The 20,742-nt window shown below is 39.9% G+C and overlaps 1 protein-coding gene across 1 annotated transcript in view; it reads left to right on the top strand.

Moving 5' to 3' along the window:
* Nucleotides 1–19,494, top strand: part of LOC110535985 (leucine-rich repeat transmembrane neuronal protein 4-like) — a 33,586-nt gene extending 14,092 nt beyond the window's left edge. Inside the window, exon 2 of the mRNA XM_021621421.2 lies at nucleotides 17,241–19,494. The gene's annotated coding sequence lies outside the window, so the exon portion shown is untranslated. The remainder of the gene's footprint in view (nucleotides 1–17,240) is intronic.
* Nucleotides 19,495–20,742: the final 1,248 nt, after the last annotated feature.

Here is a 20,742-nt window from a genome sequence, read left to right as displayed (position 1 = left end):
GCACCCAAATAAACAGACATAATGAAATACAGTGCGACCATCTGTGTACTAATGATCAAGAATGAGATGAGTGAGAGACAAGCTGGTTTGTGTATGTGTGCGTGCATGCGTGCATTAGCGCGTGTGTGAAATAGAACAAACAAAGGCTCTTTCATAACTAAATGAAATTGCTTAGAGATTGAACTGAATTTGACACATTTTATTTTTTGACAACCATATATACAGTGCCTTGCGAAAGTATTCGGCCCCCTTGAACTTTTAGACCTTTTGCCACATTTCAGGCTTCAAACATAAAGATATAAAACTGTATTTTTTTGTGAAGAATCAACAACAAGTGGGACACAATCATGAAGTGGAACGACATTTATTGGATATTTCAAACTTTTTTAACAAATCAAAAACTGAAAAATTGGGCGTGCAAAATTATTCAGCCCCCTTAAGTTAATACTTTGTAGCGCCACCTTTTGCTGCGATTACAGCTGTAAGTCGCTTGGGGTATGTCTCTATCAGTTTTGCACATCGAGAGACTGACATTTTTTCCCATTCCTCCTTGCAAAACAGCTCGAGCTCAGTGAGGTTGGATGGAGAGCATTTGTGAACAGCAGTTTTCAGTTCTTTCCACAGATTCTCGATTGGATTCAGGTCTGGACTTTGACTTGGGCATTCTAACACCTAGATATGTTTATTTTTGAACCATTCCATTATAGATTTTGCTTTATGTTTTGGATCATTGTCTTGTTGGAAGACAAATCTCCGTCCCAGTCTCAGGTCTTTTGCAGACTCCATCAGGTTTTCTTCCAGAATGGTCCTGTATTTGGCTCCATCCATCTTCCCTGTCCCTGCTGAAGAAAAGCAGGCCCAAACCATGATGCTGCCACCACCATGTTTGACAGTGGGGATGGTGTGTTCAGCTGTGTTGCTTTTACGCCAAACATAACGTTTTGCATTGTTGCCAAAAAGTTCAATTTTGGTTTCATCTGACCAGAGCACCTTCTTCCACATGTTTGGTGTATCTCCCAGGTGGCTTGTGGCAAACTTTAAACAACACTTTTTATGGATATCTTTAAGAAATGGCTTTCTTCTTGCCACTCTTCCATAAAGGCCAGATTTGTGCAATATACGACTGATTGTTGTCCTATGGACAGAGTCTCCCACCTCAGCTGTAGATCTCTGCAGTTCATCCAGAGTGATCATGGGCCTCTTGGCTGCATCTCTGATCAGTCTTCTCCTTGTATGAGCTGAAAGTTTAGAGGGACGGCCAGGTCTTGGTAGATTTGCAGTGGTCTGATACTCCTTCCATTTCAATATTATCGCTTGCACAGTGCTCCTTGGGATGTTTAAAGCTTGGGAAATCTTTTTGTATCCAAATCCGGCTTTAAACTTCTTCAAAACAGTATCTCGGACCTGCCTGGTGTGTTCCTTGTTCTTCATGATGCTCTCTGCGCTTTCAACGGACCTCTGAGACTATCACAGTGCAGGTGCATTTATACGGAGACTTGATTACACACAGGTGGATTGTATTTATCATCATTAGTCATTTAGGTCAACATTGGATCATTCAGAGATCCTCACTGAACTTCTGGAGAGAGTTTGCTGCACTGAAAGTAAAGGGGCTGAATAATTTTGCCCGCCCAATTTTTCAGTTTTTGATATGTTAAAAAAGTTTGAAATATCCAATAAATGTCGTTCCACTTCATGATTGTGTCCCACTTGTTGTTGATTCTTCACAAAAAAATACAGTTTTATATCTTTATGTTTGAAGCCTGAAATGTGACAAAAGGTCGCAAAGTTCAAGGGGGCCGAATACTTTCGCAAGGCACTGTATATATATATATATATATATATATATATATATATATATGGTTGTCCATGGAGTCAAGGCTCTGCCTATACCAAAGTCTTTATTGAGTCATCTTGACATTGAGTCTGGTTTCATTCACAGTTGAAGGTCAATTCTTGAACATAAATTGTTTTGATATTCGTAGAAACTATTTGATTGAAATGTATTGTTGCAGATTGGCAGAGTGTGCCACCACAGAGACGTAATGGGGCCCTGTGAGAGCCAAGGCTAAAAGGCTAATTGGTCGTTCTCCAGTGATTGATGTCAAGGTTGTCTGGACATGCCAAATTAGTAGTGCCCACGGCGAGAGGTTGGGTAATGGCTCATGAAACAGGGTGTAGCCTTGAAGCTTACACAGAATTGCTTTGGGAGAAGCGAGACACAAGATGTCGCTCAAAATGCTGTCAGATACCATGAGGCTGATTCATGGATGGACTTTTGACTTTTTGGGTATGCTGCCCTCGTAGGTTCAATTGATTTCATCACACTCAGACAGGTGCTCATGGCAACCTCATTCTCAGTTCTTTTGATCAAAACAAACTGAAGTGGGAGAGGTGAGGTTGTCTGCAGTTGAATTAAACCATCTAAACTTAAGTTGATAAAGCGCAAGTTTTCACAGAATGTTGTAGGCCTGTTCTGTTATTACATAATTATGAGTATGCATTACTGAATACACATCAGCTAGCACCCATTATATACCCAGTACAGAATTCTGAGCTACTACATCTGAAGCCTACAGTACAATGTATTAAGGAAAGATTCGGAGCTAAATATTGGAGGTAGTGTCAAGATTTAATGGCTGGCCTAGACACTGGCACCTAATGAAACCAGCTGACTGAGTTGAGACTAGCCTTAAAATTGACCACCTGCCTGGGTACGACTGTAACTTTCTCAGGAGAGACTGAGTTATAGCTCCCTCCCTCTCTCTCTCTCTCTCTCTCTCTCTCTCTCTCTCTCTCTCTCTCTCTCTCTCTCTCTTTCTCTCTCTCTCTCTCTCTCTCTCTCTCTCTCTCTCTCTCTCTCTCTTTAACCTTCCTCCCTCTCTTGCTCTCGCTCTCCTTGTGAATCAGCAGACAGGACCCAGAGTGCAGATCTACAAACGGGGGCTGGTAGCTGGCTCTGGGGAGATGTTAAGTTCATGGCTTACACCGTGGCTCATAAATACTATGTGTGAGACAAGCAGGGTGTTCAAATTGGCTGAAAGCTGAACAAACATTGTGCTTTTTGATATTCGATTGTGTTTCAGAGAGCCTGACATAAAAGGCTAAGAAAGGTGTCCTGATGCTAAATTAGTTTTTTCTCGTTTTTGTACTCACACTTCAAAATGTGCACTTGCACTGATATTTGATACTTGGACCCCCATGTCACTGTTGCTCTCAAACAAGACTGCAAGGAATACAAACCAGCAATGTGTTGTTTAGGAATCTTTTAGTTGTTTTGGCTCAATTTCATTCGCTTGAATATACTTGTATTGCATTGGCATGGTTATTTTGATGACATTGTAAATTTGTCCTCAACGGTGGTCTGATTTTTCACAGAGGTTGTCTCATCACTGTCTCAGCCACAATGAGGAAAAAGTTCACCAGGCTGGCAGAGATGTTCCGTGGGCAAGAAGTTCAATTACTTCATTTGTCATGCAGCAATAAATGACAAATTAAGTGTCTGGCACCGGCTACTGCTTGGGGATGGCTGCATCAGAATACTAATGTGTGTGTGTGTGTGTGTGGGGGGGGGGGGGGGGGGGGGGGGGGTCGCTTAGCTATGATGAAATGGATCTTCAGTCCTTATCACATGTTCAATTGTAGTGTTCTCTTCAATAGACCCATTCAAATCCTTTCTGCCTCGCTAGAGTATGTACACAACACCAACAACCAGTAACTATGCCAGTCAGGGATAGGTATTCCTAACCTTTTTGAAATGTCAGTATAATGTTGTGATATTTCTTTGTCTATATAGGCTAGGATAATGATGGGGGCTCCTGTGTGTGTGGGTGTGATAGAGAAAATGTTGATTTGAGGAGAGGAGATTAATGGTCAATCCCTAATCTGCTTGTGTTATTTATTTCTGAAAGCCCTGTTGGATAATCAAACTGTAGCAAAAATGGATCCATTCAACCTTGTAATCAATTACATTTAGTGCCCCCAATCCTGCATGGCTGAAAGAACAGCTGTAGAGCCGTGTTTCATCCAAACGCCAGTCAGCAGCCTGAGCCTCACAAGTACTGACACACCATAATACACAGGTCCTGAATCAGCATGTTCAAAGGGATCTCTTTGAAGATGATTGCCAGGTTCTAGCTATAAAGCCCTATCTGTTCCCTTCTCTTCTCTATTACTCTCCTCCCTTTGTCATCTGATTTACTGGTGGCTTTTACTTTTACTATGTTATGTCTATGAGACCAGGCTAAGGGGAAAGGCCCACATCTTCACATCAGATTTGTATAATGGCAGGCCTGTGGGGATAGATTCAGTTATATGAGAGATCAGCAGTGCACCAACACTGAGCTGTGTGATGATCTATCTACCTGTTGACAACCTGCTGGCTGTGCCTTCATCTAGCATAGTATTCGTGCCAGAATACCGATTTGTCAGATGTTTGAAGCAACACTGAAACCACAGTTCTTCAAACAGACAAAAACGTCAAAAACCTTGTTCTGTTTCTGAGAACAGTGTTATTACTGGTTTGTAGCAAGTTATCTGGCTGTTGTCCTTATACTGCTTAAAGTGAGCTTCCACGGTATCCTGGCTGGTAACTCATTTCAACAGCCGTCACTGCTGATGTAGCCTGTTGTCAGTGGGAGCCTCCTTATATCAGTGTCAGACCATTCTTCTATGGTAACATTTTATCAGGCCAACAGCTGGCTGCCTCATCTCCTGTCTGCTCACATTTTCAGCCACATCAATATTGAAAGAGTGTGCTCAAGTCCAGGGCCTGTCTCATAGCACTTACACAGTTGTTTGGCCTCCTGCTCTTGCTCCAAGAAACAAGCACAAATAAGTTGCCTCGGGATCAACCAAATCTGATCTGACTGAGTGGTTCATTTTCACACGTGGTCTCTGCTGCAAAATATATTCTATATGAAGTAACAGAGAAAGAGATGATGACAGAATTAATGAAACCCTACAATGTGAACCAGTAGCATGTTTTACATAGCAATTTATGGCAGTTTTCTCCTAAATAACTATTATCCTTTCTCAATCTTTGAGGTGAAGCTCAGTTCTTCTGTGTCCAGAACCTGAGGATAATTTAAGAGAATGTTAGAAGCCCATCTAACCCTCATCCCCTGTCACACATACCATTTTCTACAGCCTCAGAGTAAGATTTATAGTCCTGTACTGTTATCACCATGGAAACTGAAGCGTAGTGAAAGGCCTGGTAGTGTGGAGGAGCTGACAATGGCATCACAACAAGATGAAAGAGGGATTTCTTCAACACACAAACTTTTCTCCCAACTCTCTGTTGAAATAAAATATTGTATTCTTCTTTACAGTTATGTTGCTTACAGTTTCTTTGTTGTTCTTTTAATATATATACATTTTTTAAATATAAATTTAAACAACAAAACTAAATGCAAACTCAAATAAACAGAAACAACACAACACAAAAACAACACAACCATCCTACCGGATACATACCCCCCCCCATGAACACATAAAAGACATAGAGTCGCTTCGCATTTCAATACACAGTGTACAAAACATTAAGTACAAATCAAAATGATGATCAATTTGAAGAAAGAAGTTCAACAGCAGATTGAAACTGAGTGTAAAACATGGTCTTTGTTGATGTTGTTTAAAAGCCAAACACAACGAAATGGACAGCGCTTTCTAAGGTGATGGTTAATTCAAAACACCCAAACGCATTGTCACGACTCAGGATAAGACCCAAATGCAGACACAGGAGGCGGCTAGTACGATTTGCAGATAATTTATTAAAACATCGGAGGCAGGCAAATGGCAGATCGAGGGCGGGCAGAGGTTTGTAAACCCGCTCAGAGTCAGGCAGGCAGGATCAGGACAAGCAGAAAGGTCAGAACCAGGAAGACTAGAAACAAAAACTTGAGAACAAGAAAAAATGGGAAACGCTGGTATGACCTGACAATACAAGAGGAACTTGTAACAGACAAACAGAAAACACAGATATACAGTGGGGATTTTTTACTGCCGATTTTGCAGGTTTTCCTACTTACAAAGCATGTAGAGGTCTGTAATTTTTTATCATAGGTACACTTCAACTGTGAGAGACGGAATCTAAAACAAAAATCCATAAAATCACATTGTATGATTTTTAAGTAATTCATTTGCATTTTGTAATTTAATTTGCAGTATTTGACACATCAGAAAAGCAGAACTTAATATTTGGTACAGAAACCTGTGTTTGCAATTACAGAGATCATACGTTTCCTGTAGTTCTTGACCAGGTTTGCACACACTGCAGCAGGGATTTTGGCCCACTCCTCCATACAGACCTTCTCCAGATCCTTCAGGTTTCTGGGCTGTCGCTGGGCAATACGGACTTTCAGCTCCCTCCAAAGATTTTCTATTGGGTTCAGGTCTGGAGAATTTCTAAGAAATTCTAAGGTGTAATGGGATCCTGTGTGTAGCTGGTGTAGAGAGTCAGGCGCAGGACAGCAGAAATGAGCGGCGGGTGAACTCTGTGTAATGGTCCAACGCCGTGTTTCCCTCACTCCATACGGCGTTGGCCCACTCCAGGGCTTTGCCTGAGAGGCTGGAGACGAGGGCGGACACGCTCTCACGTCCCGAAGGAGCCGGGTGGACGGTCGCCAGGTAGAGCTCCAGCTGTAGTAGGAACCCCTGGCATCCGGCAGCCATCCCATCATACTCCCTCGGGAGCGCGAACCGAATCCCACTGGGACCGGGTGAAGGAGAGGTGGACAGTGGGGACGGTGGTAGTGGGGCGGGTGGAGGCACTGGAAATCCTCCTCCTCTCTCCCAATGATCCATTGTCTGCAGCACGCAATCCATGGTGGTGCCCAGACGTTGCAACATGGTCGCGTGCTGCTGGACGCGCTCCTCTACTGCCACAGGGTAGTAGAGGAGCTGACACCATTGGGTTGGTGAGGGATTCTGTAATGGGGTCCTGTGTGTAGCTGGAGAGTCAGGCGCAGGACAGCAGAAATTAGTAATCAACGTACTTTACTAAAAATACAAGGCAAATATACGAGCCCACAATAACGGACTGATGTACAAAGAACAATCACTCACAAACAAACATGGGGAACAGAGGGTTAAATAATAAACAGGTAATTAGGTGAGTGAAACCAGGTGTGTAAGACTAAGACAAAACAAATGGAAAATGAAAAGTGGATCGGCGGTGGCTAGAAGGCCGGTGACGTCGACCGCCGAACACCGCCCGAACAAGGAGAGGGACCGACTTTGGCGGAAGGTTTGCATCATTCACAACTTAAGTTGCCAAATAACTTTACATTTAGTGCATAGGACTTGTTTCAAAGGATCACTTTTATGTTTAGCATAGCCACTTGTAATGTGCATACAATGATATCACATGTTGTTCTCCACCAATTTCTATTCCCGGAATTGAGCCATGAGTTCTAATTATTTATGCTATAGGTTCCGTGGTTAGAGAAAATAAATAACTGGACAGAGGGCATCCCTGTCTTGTCCTTGTTGATAACTTCAATGCATCAGAGATTTGTTCATTTGTCCATTTGTTCTTATACCGTGCCTTCAAAAAGTATTAACACCCCTTAACTTTTTCCACATTTTGTTGTGTTACAGCCTGCATTTAAAATGTATGTCATTGAGATTTTGTGTCCCTGGCCTACACATAATACCCCATAATGTCAAAGTGGAATTATGTTTTTGCAAATTAATTACAAAATGAAAAGCTGAAATGTTTTGAGTCAATAAGTATTCAACCCCTTTGTAAAAGCAAGCCTAAATAAGTTCAGGAGTAAAAATGTGCTTAACAAGTCATATAAGTTGCATGGACAATAATAGTGTTTAACATGATCTTTGAATGACTACCTCATCTCTGTATCCCACACATACAATTATCTGCAATGTCCCTCAGTCGAGGAGTGAATTTCAAACACAGATTCAACAACAGAGATCAGAGAGGTTTCCCAATGCTTAGTAAAGAAGGGCACCGATTGGTAGGTCGGTAAAAATAAAATAAAGCAGACAATGTGTATCCCTTTGATCATGGTCATCATTAATTACAGTTTGGATGGTGTATCAATGCACCCAGTCACTACAAAGATGCAGGCGTCCTTCCTAACTAAGTTGCCAGAGAGGAAGGAAACCGCTCAGGGATTTCACCTTGAGGCCAATGGTGACTTTAAAACAGTTACAGAGTTTTAATGGCTGTGATAGGAGAAAACTGGAGAATAGGAGAAAACTGTGGCTGGATCAACAACATTGTAGTTACTACACAATACTGACCTAATTGTGAAAAGGAGGAATATAAATATTCCAAAACATGCATTCTGTTTGCAATAAGGCACTAAAGTAAAACTGCAAAAACTGTGGCAAAGAAATTAACTTTATGTCTTGAATACAACGTTTTTGGGGCTTATCCAACACATCACTGAGTACCACACTTCATATTTTCAAGTATGGTGGTGGCCTTATGTTATGGGTATAGTTCTCATCGGCAAGGGCTAGGGAATGTTTTAGGATAAAAATAAATGGAATAGAGCTAAGCACAGGCAAAATCCTAAAGGAACACCTGGTTCAGTCTGCTTTCCAACAGACTCTGGGAGACAAATTCACGTTTCAGCAGGAAAATAACCTAAAACACAAGGCCAAACTGGAGTTTCTTACCAATATTACATTGAATGTTCCTGAGTGGCCTAGTTACAGTCTTGACTTAAATTGGCTTGAAAATCGATGTCAAGACTTGAAAATGTCTGTCTAGCAATGATCAACAACCAACTTAACAGAGCCTGAAGAATTTGAAAAACAAATAGTGTGCAAAATTCTTAGAGACTTACTCAGAAAGACTCACAGCTGTAATCACTGTCAAAGGTAATTCTAACATGTATTGACCCAGGGGTCTGATTACTTATGTAAATTCAATGTTTCTGCATTTAATTTGGAACACATTTGCTAAGATTTCTAAAAACATGTTTACACTTTGTCATTATGGGGTATTGTAGATATAAAAATATATTTGAATCCATTTTAAATTCAGGCTTTAACACAACAAAATGTGGAATAAATCAAAGGGTATGGATATTTTCTGAAGGCACTGTAACTGCTTCGGGAGATTCATTTTAGATTACAGAATATCCACTGATCCATGGAAATGGCCCAAACTGATCCATGGAAATGGCCCAAACTGATCCATGGAAATGGCCCAAACCAGCCGTTCTTCTAAATGTATCTCTACTGCTAGGGCAGGTGGAAATCAAAAACAAAAATGCAGCAACAAATTATTTTATTTTTTCTATTCTCTCAACATAGTGGTAGGATGGCTAGAGAATGTACTCTACAAGAGAGTTATTGACTAGAGTCATTGTACCTTGAGCAGGGTTGAATCCACCGAAATTGAAAAAGCAATGTGTTTGTGCCCTCTTGAAAAAGCCAGTTTTTTATTTGATCTGTTAAACAAGTTTGCAGTGATTATAAATACTTTGCAGATGTAGGAATCTAATTTTATTACCCTGTTGTTGCCCATATGTCTGCACATATGTGACGTAGTACGCAATTGTTGGGGACCACTTTTGGCTCGTGAGTGCTACTTTCAGATCTACTGGCTAAAAAGTATACAAGAGTACCGGAGAATCTCTTTAATCTGTTCATTCCATTTTTTTTGTGTGTGCATGCCTTATGCTAGATTAATCAGAGCATTGGAGTTTAGCATTCTCACCCCTTTGCTCTGTGAATAATATGTGATGAGCCTGAGCCTGTCACACTGTGAGAGCACTGGTATATGTTTAGTGATGGTGACTCACCCAGAGAGTCATTCCTTATCCTCTGCAGCTGAAATGGCTTATTTTCTAAAGAAGGCATGTGTGGGCACCACTGTTTTCAAAATCATTTCTAGCTCTCAATGGCTTGTAGTTAATCTTATCTTTTCACCTTTCTCTCTTTTCAATCAACAGCCTTTCTTGTCTCAGAGGACAGTGATGTTCATGTGGATTTCCCCAAGATATGTGTTTAGACCCATGTTTAGACACTGACAAGTTCATGACCTTGCCTACTGACCAACCATAGAGCCTTTCTAAAGTTTATCCAAAGGGTGATTATTGACAGTGCATCTGACGAGCTGCAGATCCAGGTTATATCTGTATACCGTATTAGAGAAGCTTCTATCATAGGAGAGATATTCCCTCATTTGTTTGAACAAGTAGAGATCATAGTCAACCACAACCAGTGCTCTTTCAGCCAGAACAGAGGGGATTGCATTAATATTATTCCTTAGAAGTTAATGTTTCTACTGGTTATTTACTTATCATTTTGCACTTACTAAAGTATCTCTGATTTGCAACATTAGTATGATATCCCATCCAGAGACAGCCAGCCTGATAAACCATAGAAATACATTAGGAAATGAAATGGTCTGTTCCTGGCACACTAATGTGCATTCAGCTGGTTTTTCTCCATGCATACACTACAGACCTTCACCCCTTGTTTCCTCCGAAAGTATTGAAACCTACTCTCTTTCTTAGAGAGACGGAGAACGAGTACACTTTCTGGAGAATGGAAAACAAAGCTATTCCCTAACCATGTACTGTACTATTGTAACATTAGTTTCTCTGGATTTAAAAAATATTCTTTTAAATGCACAGCCCAAAACAAGTATCTTTATTTGAGCATTTGAATGGTTATTTGTAAAAACCAAATAGTCGACCAAATTATATTTGAAAGTATTTATTTTCTTTCAAATACTTATTTCAAAAAGTATTTTCAGATACCTGGGTTAAATGGATGGGAGTGTATTTGAGTCAGTGTATTTGTGTATTTTCAAATCTAAGTTGATTTCCAAGTACATTCCAATATTCAACTACTTGTTTTTTTTAAATAAAGGTTATCTGAATACTTGTTTTGAAATATATTGAAAAGTAATTGAAATACCTGAAATAGTATTTGAAATGAGGTCTGTATCAAATCATGTAAAACTGATTATCTGTCTTACATGATTTGTATAAATTTATTGTATTGTTATTTTGGTATGATGAACTGAAATTTCATGCGCTATTCAGGATATTAATAATATTGATAACATTAATATTCATGTCAAAGGATTTTACTTATGTCGTTCAACATTTTGTAATATCATATTAACACTTAACTCAGGAATGGTTGGCTCACGCTGTTACAGCAATAAGCCGAGAATAGATTAACAGCATGTTCTTGCATAATTTCTGAATGGCACACTGTGATTTCTCACACTCTGTTAGTGCTCAATTTCAGACAGTGAGAGGGTAGGGCAAGCACAGCATGCAGGGCTTTCTGCCCTATGTTTGGACATGAAAAATAATTAGAGGGGAAATATAATTCATTTTGTCATAGCTTGTTGGAATTGCAAATGGCTGGTAAATGTGTATGAACCCTTCTATGGGCATTCACTTTCCAGTACTGAGTATATGTTTTGCTGTTATCATTGTCCACATGGTGCGTCATGTTTGTTCTGAAATATTACATTTATATTACATTTACATTTACATAAGTATCGTCGCTGCACAGCTATTTTCAGGTCTCTTCAGAGATGTTCGGTTGGCTTCACGTTCGGGCTCTGGCTGGGCCACTCATGGACATTGAGAGACTTGTCCCGAAGCCACTCCGGCGTTGTCTTGGCTGTGTCCTTAGGGTGGTTGTCCTGTTGGAAGGTGAACCTTTGCCCCAGTCTGAGGTCCTGAGCACTCTGGAGCAGGTTTTTATCAAGGATCTCTCCGTTCATCTTTCCCTCGATCCTGACTAGTCTCCCAGTCCCTGCTGCTGAAAAACATCCCCACAGCATGATGCTGCCACCACCATGCTTCACCGTAGGCTAGTGCCAGGTTTCCTCCAGACGTGACGATTGGCATTCAGGCCTTTTGTCAAACTCCAAGTGGGCTGTCATGTGCCTTTTACTGAGGAGTGGTTTCCGTCTGGACACTCTACCATAAAGGCCTGATTGGTGGAGTGCTGCAGAGATGGTTGTCCTTCTGGAAGGTTCTCCCATCTTCACAGAGGAACTCTGGAGCTCTGTCAGAGTGACCATTGGGTTCTTGGTCACCTCCCTGACCAAGGCCCTTCTCCCCTGATTTCTCAGTTTGGCCGGGCTACCAGCACAAGGAAGAGTCTTGATGGTTCCAAACTTCTTCAATTTAAGAATGATGGGGGGCACTGTGTTCTTGGGGACTTTCAATGCTGTCTCAGAGCTCTACAGACAATTCCTTCGACCTCATGGCTTGTTTTTTGCTCTGACGTGCACTGTCAACTGTAGGACATTATAGATAGGTGTGTGCCTTTCCAAATCATGTCCAATCAAATTAATTTACCACAGGTGGACTCCAATGAAGTTGTAGAAACATCTCAAGGATGATCAATGGAAACAGGATGCACCTAAATTTTGAGTTTCACAGCAAAGGGTCTGAATACTTATGTAAATATGGTATTTTTGTTTTACATTTTTTAATAAATTAGCAAACGTTTCTAAAAACCTGTTTTCACGTTGCCATTATGGGGTATTGTGTGTAAATTGTTGAGGGGGAAAATAAATCATACATTTTAGAGCATGGCTGTAATTAAACAAAATGTGGAAAAAGTCAAGGGGTCTGAATACTTTCAGAGTGTAATGCATATTGATGACAGACATCAGAAAAGCACACACAATGAAGCAAAGCCATCTGTCCTATAAGCATCGTTGGTCAGCTGGAAATACGGTGAACAGCATTAGAGAGAGTTCATTCGCACAGAACACCCTTTTGAATTATTTCACTGGGACCCTTTTAACTATAACAATGATAGCTGCCATGATCTGCTTAATTAAATATTTATCAGTGTTTTGAAGATTGAGACTATTTTCATTACTACTTGATACAAAGACACCAGATTTATTGAGAGTGTGTCTTTGTGAGGGTGTTTGTGCATACGTATGCTCAGTGACTTGTCTGGCTTCAGACATCAGAAAGTACCCATAATGAACCAGAGTAGCATCGATGGTCAGCTCCAGATCATCTGAGCATGTGTTGACAACATTGATGAGCTGAAAATAGGATGAGCAGCGTTAGGGGAAGATAAATCCCTACATCTGAAGGATTATGTAAGTAAAACACTTCTCAAATAAAAATGTAATTACATAGTGAATTTTTTTTTTTTAAATGTAAAAGAGGATTTTTCTTGAATCTTTAGAGCTTGCAGTATTAGGATGGAGAAGTTGCTGTACTGATTTGGCTTTGCTTCCATTTTTTTTTATGGCAAGGCAGTTTAACAACTGGGTAGATGTCAGACAAAAGCAACTACAGTATTTAGTTATGTATGTTTATGTCAAATGGAATGTCTATTAGTAGTTTTGAAATACTCAATTGATTAACATTAAAGGCTAAATGCTTACTTACTTGTGTGTGTCTTAGACTTGAACATAAATCATGCATTGATGTCAATGCATGCATGCCATTTGTGCAAATTGTTTTGTTTCTGTTCATGGGATTCAGCCCTAAATGATTATTATCAAACTATTATCTGAATTGTTAGCTGAAACATGATATCCTGTGGTAGTTAGTGAAGTTACAACTTCTGTGGTCTTCCCTGTCCGACGCTGAGTCAAACTTTATCATTTTCTTTCTAATTAGACTACCTTCACTTCATTATGCAGTCAATCTATGGAAGCACAGGCCCTTGGGTCATTAGCATGCCATTCAGGGCCCATGTAATGACCAGAGATGATGATAGCAGCCTGTCTATGCTCTATGTTTGGATCACATAGACCACTGAGTGAATTATCCAGCTGACGTGGAGAAGGCCCAGCCTGAGGATGTTGTTAATATGCCAACGTGGGCTCATGCTACCCACGGCAGTCTGAGATTGACGCTGGGCCATGCTGGCACACTGCAGCTGTCTGTATCCTAATGGGAAATCATTATTTTTCAGCCTGACCCCAATTCAGAGCAGTGCAAAGGGGGAAAAACTTGAGTGAATGCTTTGATAAGCAATCCAAACCTAATAGCTTGGAAAATTGATTTAATTGCGGTGCACATTGACCTAAGTGTTTATAGCCTGTTCTCTTTGGTATCCTCAGCACTCGTCTTCTTACTTACGTTTGTCCGTCTTTCCAAAAAGGGACTAAGGGAGAGAGTGACAGAGAAGGGGCCTTCTTCAGGTTTTTGTATAAGTCCATTGATGAAGCTACAGAACTAGGATTTTATATTATATAATGATGATTAACTCCTAATCTTAAAAAAAAAAATGTCCTCTTTCAGCTTTTCTGCAAGATGTTTGAACGTTGGTGAACAAATCTTGCGATATCCTACCTACAGTATGTGACTTGCAGTGCTTGGATTTAGTTATTTGATATGGTTTGTTATGGTCATATAGGACATATCTTGACGAATGTACTAGTCAGTGTACTAGGGGACCAGAGTAGCCTAGTGGTCAGTGTAAGGAGATACATTTGGGGTACCCCACTCAATTAAAATAAAAAATGATTAAATGTCTTAAATTGATATAGAGTAAAGGAGAGGCTCAGGCTTAGAAATAGCTTAGAAATAGCTATTAATAGAGAGAAGTGTTTTACAGGGTGTTCATCTATCTAGGGCTATTTATGTTTTTGCTGTGTTATAATGTGAATCAGAGAAGACTTCTTCAACCACGTTCTGTTGAGGGAAGACATCAAGGAGGCCTAAAGCAAACTCCTCTGTCTGCGCTGTTTAACCTTTAATGCATGGTGTTGGCTGCTGCCCAGGCTATGCTAGCCCTATGAGTCACGCCTTTAAAAGATCCCACCATAACAGCCAGCTCCTTCCCAATATACCTGATTAAACCTGGACGGACACGCTCACCGGCGAGCCAAAAAGCCTTTTATTTTTCAAATATTCATCACTCAGACCTGGATTTAATCCTATTTTCAGAAAGGGGTTCAGGGAAGGAGATCTTCAAACTGACTACCACAACGGAGGATGTTTTCATAAGACAACATCAAATAGCTCAATCCATTACGAAGTAAAAGAAAAAAGTCTGTCTGGTCAGTGTTGTCTTTATTGTTTCTCGAATAGATCCTAGAGCTGAGGTCCCAGTGTTTTTGTGGTTGAGGACAGGAGTCAAGTGGTACAACTTAAATCCCATTTAGCTAAATGTCATTGTCATTTTTTTTCTGCATTAGTGCATAGTGCGAGCACATTATGGTTGTAAACAGAGTTTGACACAGAACACATCTAGGATTTCTGATCAGTTAGGTTAATCACAAAAAGTTTAAGGCCTTGTTGCCAAAGTATGTTGACTTGTGCCCCCCCACCACCTCCCACACACACACTTTGGTGCTCTTCCCTGATAGTTGCCTCTCAACTGTTACAGTGTGGAGTACAGTATCTATTATGCTCACAAAGCAACATGAACATTGACCAGATGTATTGAAATGTAGGTCTAATTAACACTAAAACGTTCACAGTCCTATTGGGAAATCCAAGTTGCTGACCTGCCAGAATAGAATCGTGGCAACTTCACCTACTGGGATTTACACAATTTGAAAATTACCCGGAGACCAGGCCTGTTTTAAAAGAGCTGTTTTAAGCTATGGCCCCCTTCCTGTCTTGTGCTGTTAACAGAGAAAGGGGGCAATTTGCTCAACACTATAGGGCCATAAGCTAATTTAAAGGCTTTCACACAGACATTTTGCTCTTCCCATTACACTAATTAGGAAACTTTTTCCTAAAACGAGTCATTCTGCTGACAATTTGTTGTGAATCCTTCATAGATACAGCTACTGAATATATTAACATTCTGGGCATGGTTGTGAATATTAAGTTCCCCAAAGATCAAGCTAGGTTCAGGAGCTTGAAGACTGAAAAAGCTTGAAAACTGATTCAGGCGGTTATCAAATGAGCAATAATGTCTCCACAACAACATTGTAAAGTGTATGTTCATATATTAGGTATTTTAACTTCTAGTTGAAGAAGGTATGGCTTAATCCACATAAACTAATTCTGGGAACAGAGATCTCAAGCCCTCACCATAGTGCATCAATTTAGAGAGGAAATCGTATTGCAATCAAGATTCTATTCTATTTACGTTCAATAAACATCCAGATGTGTAAAGAAATAGTTTCGAGAGCTTAGCTGGGGAAGTGATAATCAATGCTATACAGATGTAAATTATTCAGTTTTTTGGGGCCATTGCGAGGTTGACCAGCTCAGAAGTTAAAAAATCTCAAATATAAAGCAGTGTAGGCTACAAAAGTCTCTTCAAATGATTAGCACATTTTGTTTTGTTTCTGTTATGTTGTGTGTGTGTGTGTGTGTGTGTGTGTGTGTGTGTGTGTGTGTGTGTGTGTGTGTGTGTGTGTGTGTGTGTGTGTGTGTGTGTACTACTAACAGAATCAATTAAATATTGTGATATTAGTTTCAATATTTAATGCCACATTTATACCGTTTGATCGGATTTAATGAAACATAATTCACAGAACTGTAGTACATAAAAGTGAGAGAGGCCTTTGAATCAGCAAAGTGCTTGCAATTTAACAAGAGCGCCCTGCTTAATGGAGTCAAGACTCCATTTAAAAGAGTGAAAGCAAGTATGTATGCACTCTTGCTTAAGGCTTTAATCTTGCACACTGTATACTGCAGATCAGTTTAGCTGAGTGGGTGCCCTACTACTATTGATGGTCCTGCATGCTTCTGTTAGTGTATTTTGCACTGTGGTACATACAGTACATTTGTCATTTTAGTGTTTAGACTGAGATAAATAAGTTATGACCTTGCACAAATGAGCTCAGTGATATTCATGTGTTTTGTGCAGTAGAGCACAATTATTGCATGCAATAATCTGATTTGTTTAAGTTTACCAGAAAATCGGATATTAATTTCAATTGTCAATGACTAACAGATAAAGGAAACACTGTGTTGGCGGTGTTAACTACATTAAAACGGACACAACCTGCACACTGTTCCTCTCACAGACAGTCTCATTGGATGTTGACATAAAACCACACCTGTCCCTCAAATACACCGTAAACATTGTTTCAGTGAATCTGCAGTGTGGTTTTCCCTTTATCTGTGACTGTTTGAATTGGGACCTAATACTACTGTAAACTGGCCTAACATTTTGGGACTGTTCTCATTATGAGATTTTTGCATGCAATTTATCTGTACACTAGCCTATTTCACTTTGCACCCTAACATAAAAAGTTGAACATAAAAAAACATCAAAAGTTTTTTTATACCTCTCTATCTTACTCTCTCTTTCCATCCCCCTATCCTTTTCCTTTGTTCTCTCAGGTACCACAGCAGTTGAGTGCCCTGACGTTGTACAGGTATGAACAGCCCATAGTGGACTAGTGCCAGGCCCGTGGGGCGCTGCACCTCAACATGGGCTTTGAGCCCCCCTCCACAGGGCTGTCTGAGGCCACCGGGTTGCAGGACAGGTCATACTGCTGGTCTCTCCTCTGCGCCCACCGCCTCAATCACGCGCACGGACCCCCAGTCCCCCCAACAGTGACCTGTGCAGACGGGGAGACCAGACAAGCACTCCCCTCTCCATCTGGGCTACTGAGCATGGTGTTGCTACAGTACTGTATACTGCTGCAGATCGTGAGGGAGAACAGCTGCAAATCTGTACTGAGGGATAACATTCTGACTGAAGAACCTGTTATTCATAGAGAGAATTAATTTATACCTTCACTAATAAAAATGTAAATATTCATTAATGGAAATTAGAGAGCACTGTTAAAAGATAGCAGAGCATATTTTACCCTTTGATATCCACAATTACTGAAAATAGTCCAATACACTATCACATTCCTTCTGCTACTGAAATGGTGTCCAGCATCATGAGGAGAAATGGAAATAATTATATGATTCATTACTCTCATTGAACTTATTGACTCAGTTGCTCGCAGTTTTGGAACCTTCCCTGTGTTAAGTAAGTAATTAAATAGAAAAATGCAATAAATATAACTGGGGAAACAGTAGGGTGAGCAATGGAATAGCAGAACAAATTAAAAACTAACAGAGCTGAAAGGTTTTGTGCTGCTTTTTCAAATAACTCTGCCAGTCAGAGATCTTATGCGTTTTCAAGTCCCCGTAGAGATTTCATCTCAATAAGTGAGCCACTCAAATTAAATTATTCACAAGGAATAGAGAAAACTTGGTAAGTAATGGGCACACCGTTTTCATGTCAAGTGTACAGCTGACATTTCTTTCCCAGAAGTATGTATTTTAATGGAGATTTTTATTATGTTAGTGATTTTTATGTTCATTATAATACAATGCAATATTGTTTTATTTATTTAGTACAAGATGAGAAGTAGAACATTGATGAGTAAAATGAACATTGTTTTCATGTCAAGTGTAGGCTACAGCTGAAATATTTTTTTCAGAAATGCATTGTTTGTACAGTATTGTGTTGATATTGTTTATATTCATCATGATCATCCATCGCATTTTCATGATTAATGACAATTTATTTTATTTTTATGTTTTTAAAACATGCCAATCCTCATTCTGATTGTAAGATCCTCTCTGTCTCTCACATATCATGTGCACTTACTGAAATGGAAACCTTTTAATGTGACCTCAGATCATGGCATTCACCAAGAGATCAGCGGCGAACTCACTCACACTCTTTGAAAACAAAAGTGCTATCTAGAACCTAAAAGGGTTCTTTGGCTGGCCCCATAGGAGAACCCTTTGAAGAACCCTTTCCACAGAGTGTTCTACATGGAACCACAAAGGGTTCTCCTATGGGTACAACCGAAGAACCCTTTTGGAACTCTTTTTTTCTAAGAGTGCAGAGTAGAGATGGAGAACTTTGTACAGGATGGTTTTGACTGAGACTCAGTACTGTTTAACAGCTTGAGTCAGACTTTCCATAGCTGTGGCACAGTAGATCAACCATCTTTGATGTCTACTTCTCTCATGTCTACTGTGACTGTTACAGTAACTATCTTTGATGTATCCCCTCTTCCCCCATGTCTACTGTGACTGTTACAGTAACCATCTTTGGTGTATCCCCTCTTCCCCCATGTCTACTGTGACTGTTACAGTAACCATCTTTGATGTATCCCCTCTTCTCCCATGTCTACTGTGACTGTTACAGTATTCTTCAAGCAGTCTCTTTTGGATGTGGTTCATACTCATACACCACTTCAAGGACACATATGTAAATAACAATTCCCAATGAACTTGTTCAGTAGTATGAATAGGTGTCAAACAAAGTGTCTCTGCTTTTTCATGGACACAGTCATTTCCCTACGAAGAGGAGCAGCCTTATCTGAAGGTCAGATGAACTTGAACATGACCTGATCTGGGTGTAGAGACTGCCTATGAGAGTGTGTCTGACATTATGTGAAGTCGGGCTACTTGCTGTTTGAACAAGGTCTTATCCAGATTTCCACGAATTAAACCATGTAAAATATCAGCTTTAACTGTCATCATAGGATAAAATGATATTTCAATTGATTTTCCGATCAATTGTTTTTTATGCTCATTGAAGAAGAGATGACTGTGAACATTAAAATTGCTTTTTCATTTGTTTACTGGGATGTTGTTTCTCTTTTCATACCATGAAATTATACTGCTTATCATTTGTCTGGGAGTGTGTTTTTCTGGGATAATGTAGACCGGTGCTGAATGAGAACTTTGTTGTTTTTTCATTTTCTGCATCAAAGCACCACATATCTGACGAATTGATGATTGTAACAAAGTAAAGTCATTATTAGCTGATGTAACACCATAACACCGGGGCGGCAGGTAGCCTAGTGGTTAGAGCGTTGGGTCAGTAACCGCAAGGCTGCTAGATTGAATCCCTGAGCTGACAAGGTAAAAATCTGTCGTTCTGCCCCTGAACAAGGCAGTTAACCCACTGTTCCTAGCCTGTCATTGTACATCAGAATTAGAATTTGTTCTTAACTGACTTGCCTAGTTAAATAAAGATTAAATCAAATAAAAAAATCTATATATACTTAGAGTAATCATCACATATTTAAACAGTGTTGTATGCTTTTGTAAATTGTGAGATTTCTGCATGCATAGTGAAGAAGTATGTACATGAGACACCTTTCCAAATCCAATTCAAACTCAAAGACTGAAAAGCACAGTGTATTGCAAATTATTTATTGACTTTATAAAGCAATCAAATACAATGATTGAGCTCATACCGTTGGCATGCTCACAGTAGCCTACATAGAACCAGAAGCATTTATTTCACAATTATTCTTTACCCTCTGAGTTATTCCCATCCCAGGGACATATTCATTGACAGTGCATAACAGCTATCATCAAGACAGAAGAATCTGATTCTCTCAGTCTTAAATTCGACTGAAAGACTCTCTCCAAGGCTGCCAACATCCTGGCTTGTCTTTGTTCTCGGCAAGAATAACAGTCTTTGTCCTTCTGAGACTTGATCGTTTCCAATTTCCTCCCTTTTCTGACTGTGGACCTCATTTTTAGAAGTGCAAAGTTTGCTGCATTAGCAAGAAGACTTGGTTGGCTTATTTTTCAACCTGCTTTTTTATTCATCTGAACAACATATTGACGCTTATGTCAATACATTGCATTCAATGGGAAAAGAAAAGTGTCACAGGGTTGACGCTTATGTCAATACATTTGCAATCAATGGGAAAATATGAAAGCCAACTAATTGACGCTTATGACAATATATTTCAAGTCAATTGGAAATGATGGTGATAAAGTTCCAATGGGTAAATTGGTGAAATACTTACACAGACAAACAGACAGACAGGCATGCAGATAGACATGTCTCTCTCTCTCTGTTCTCTAA

Source organism: Oncorhynchus mykiss, chromosome 11 (genome assembly GCF_013265735.2).
Source record: "Oncorhynchus mykiss isolate Arlee chromosome 11, USDA_OmykA_1.1, whole genome shotgun sequence".
NCBI classification, from domain to species: Eukaryota; Metazoa; Chordata; class Actinopteri; order Salmoniformes; family Salmonidae; genus Oncorhynchus; species Oncorhynchus mykiss.
The sequence above is the reverse complement of the archived record's forward strand: the minus strand, read 5'-3'. Positions and strand labels throughout refer to the sequence as shown.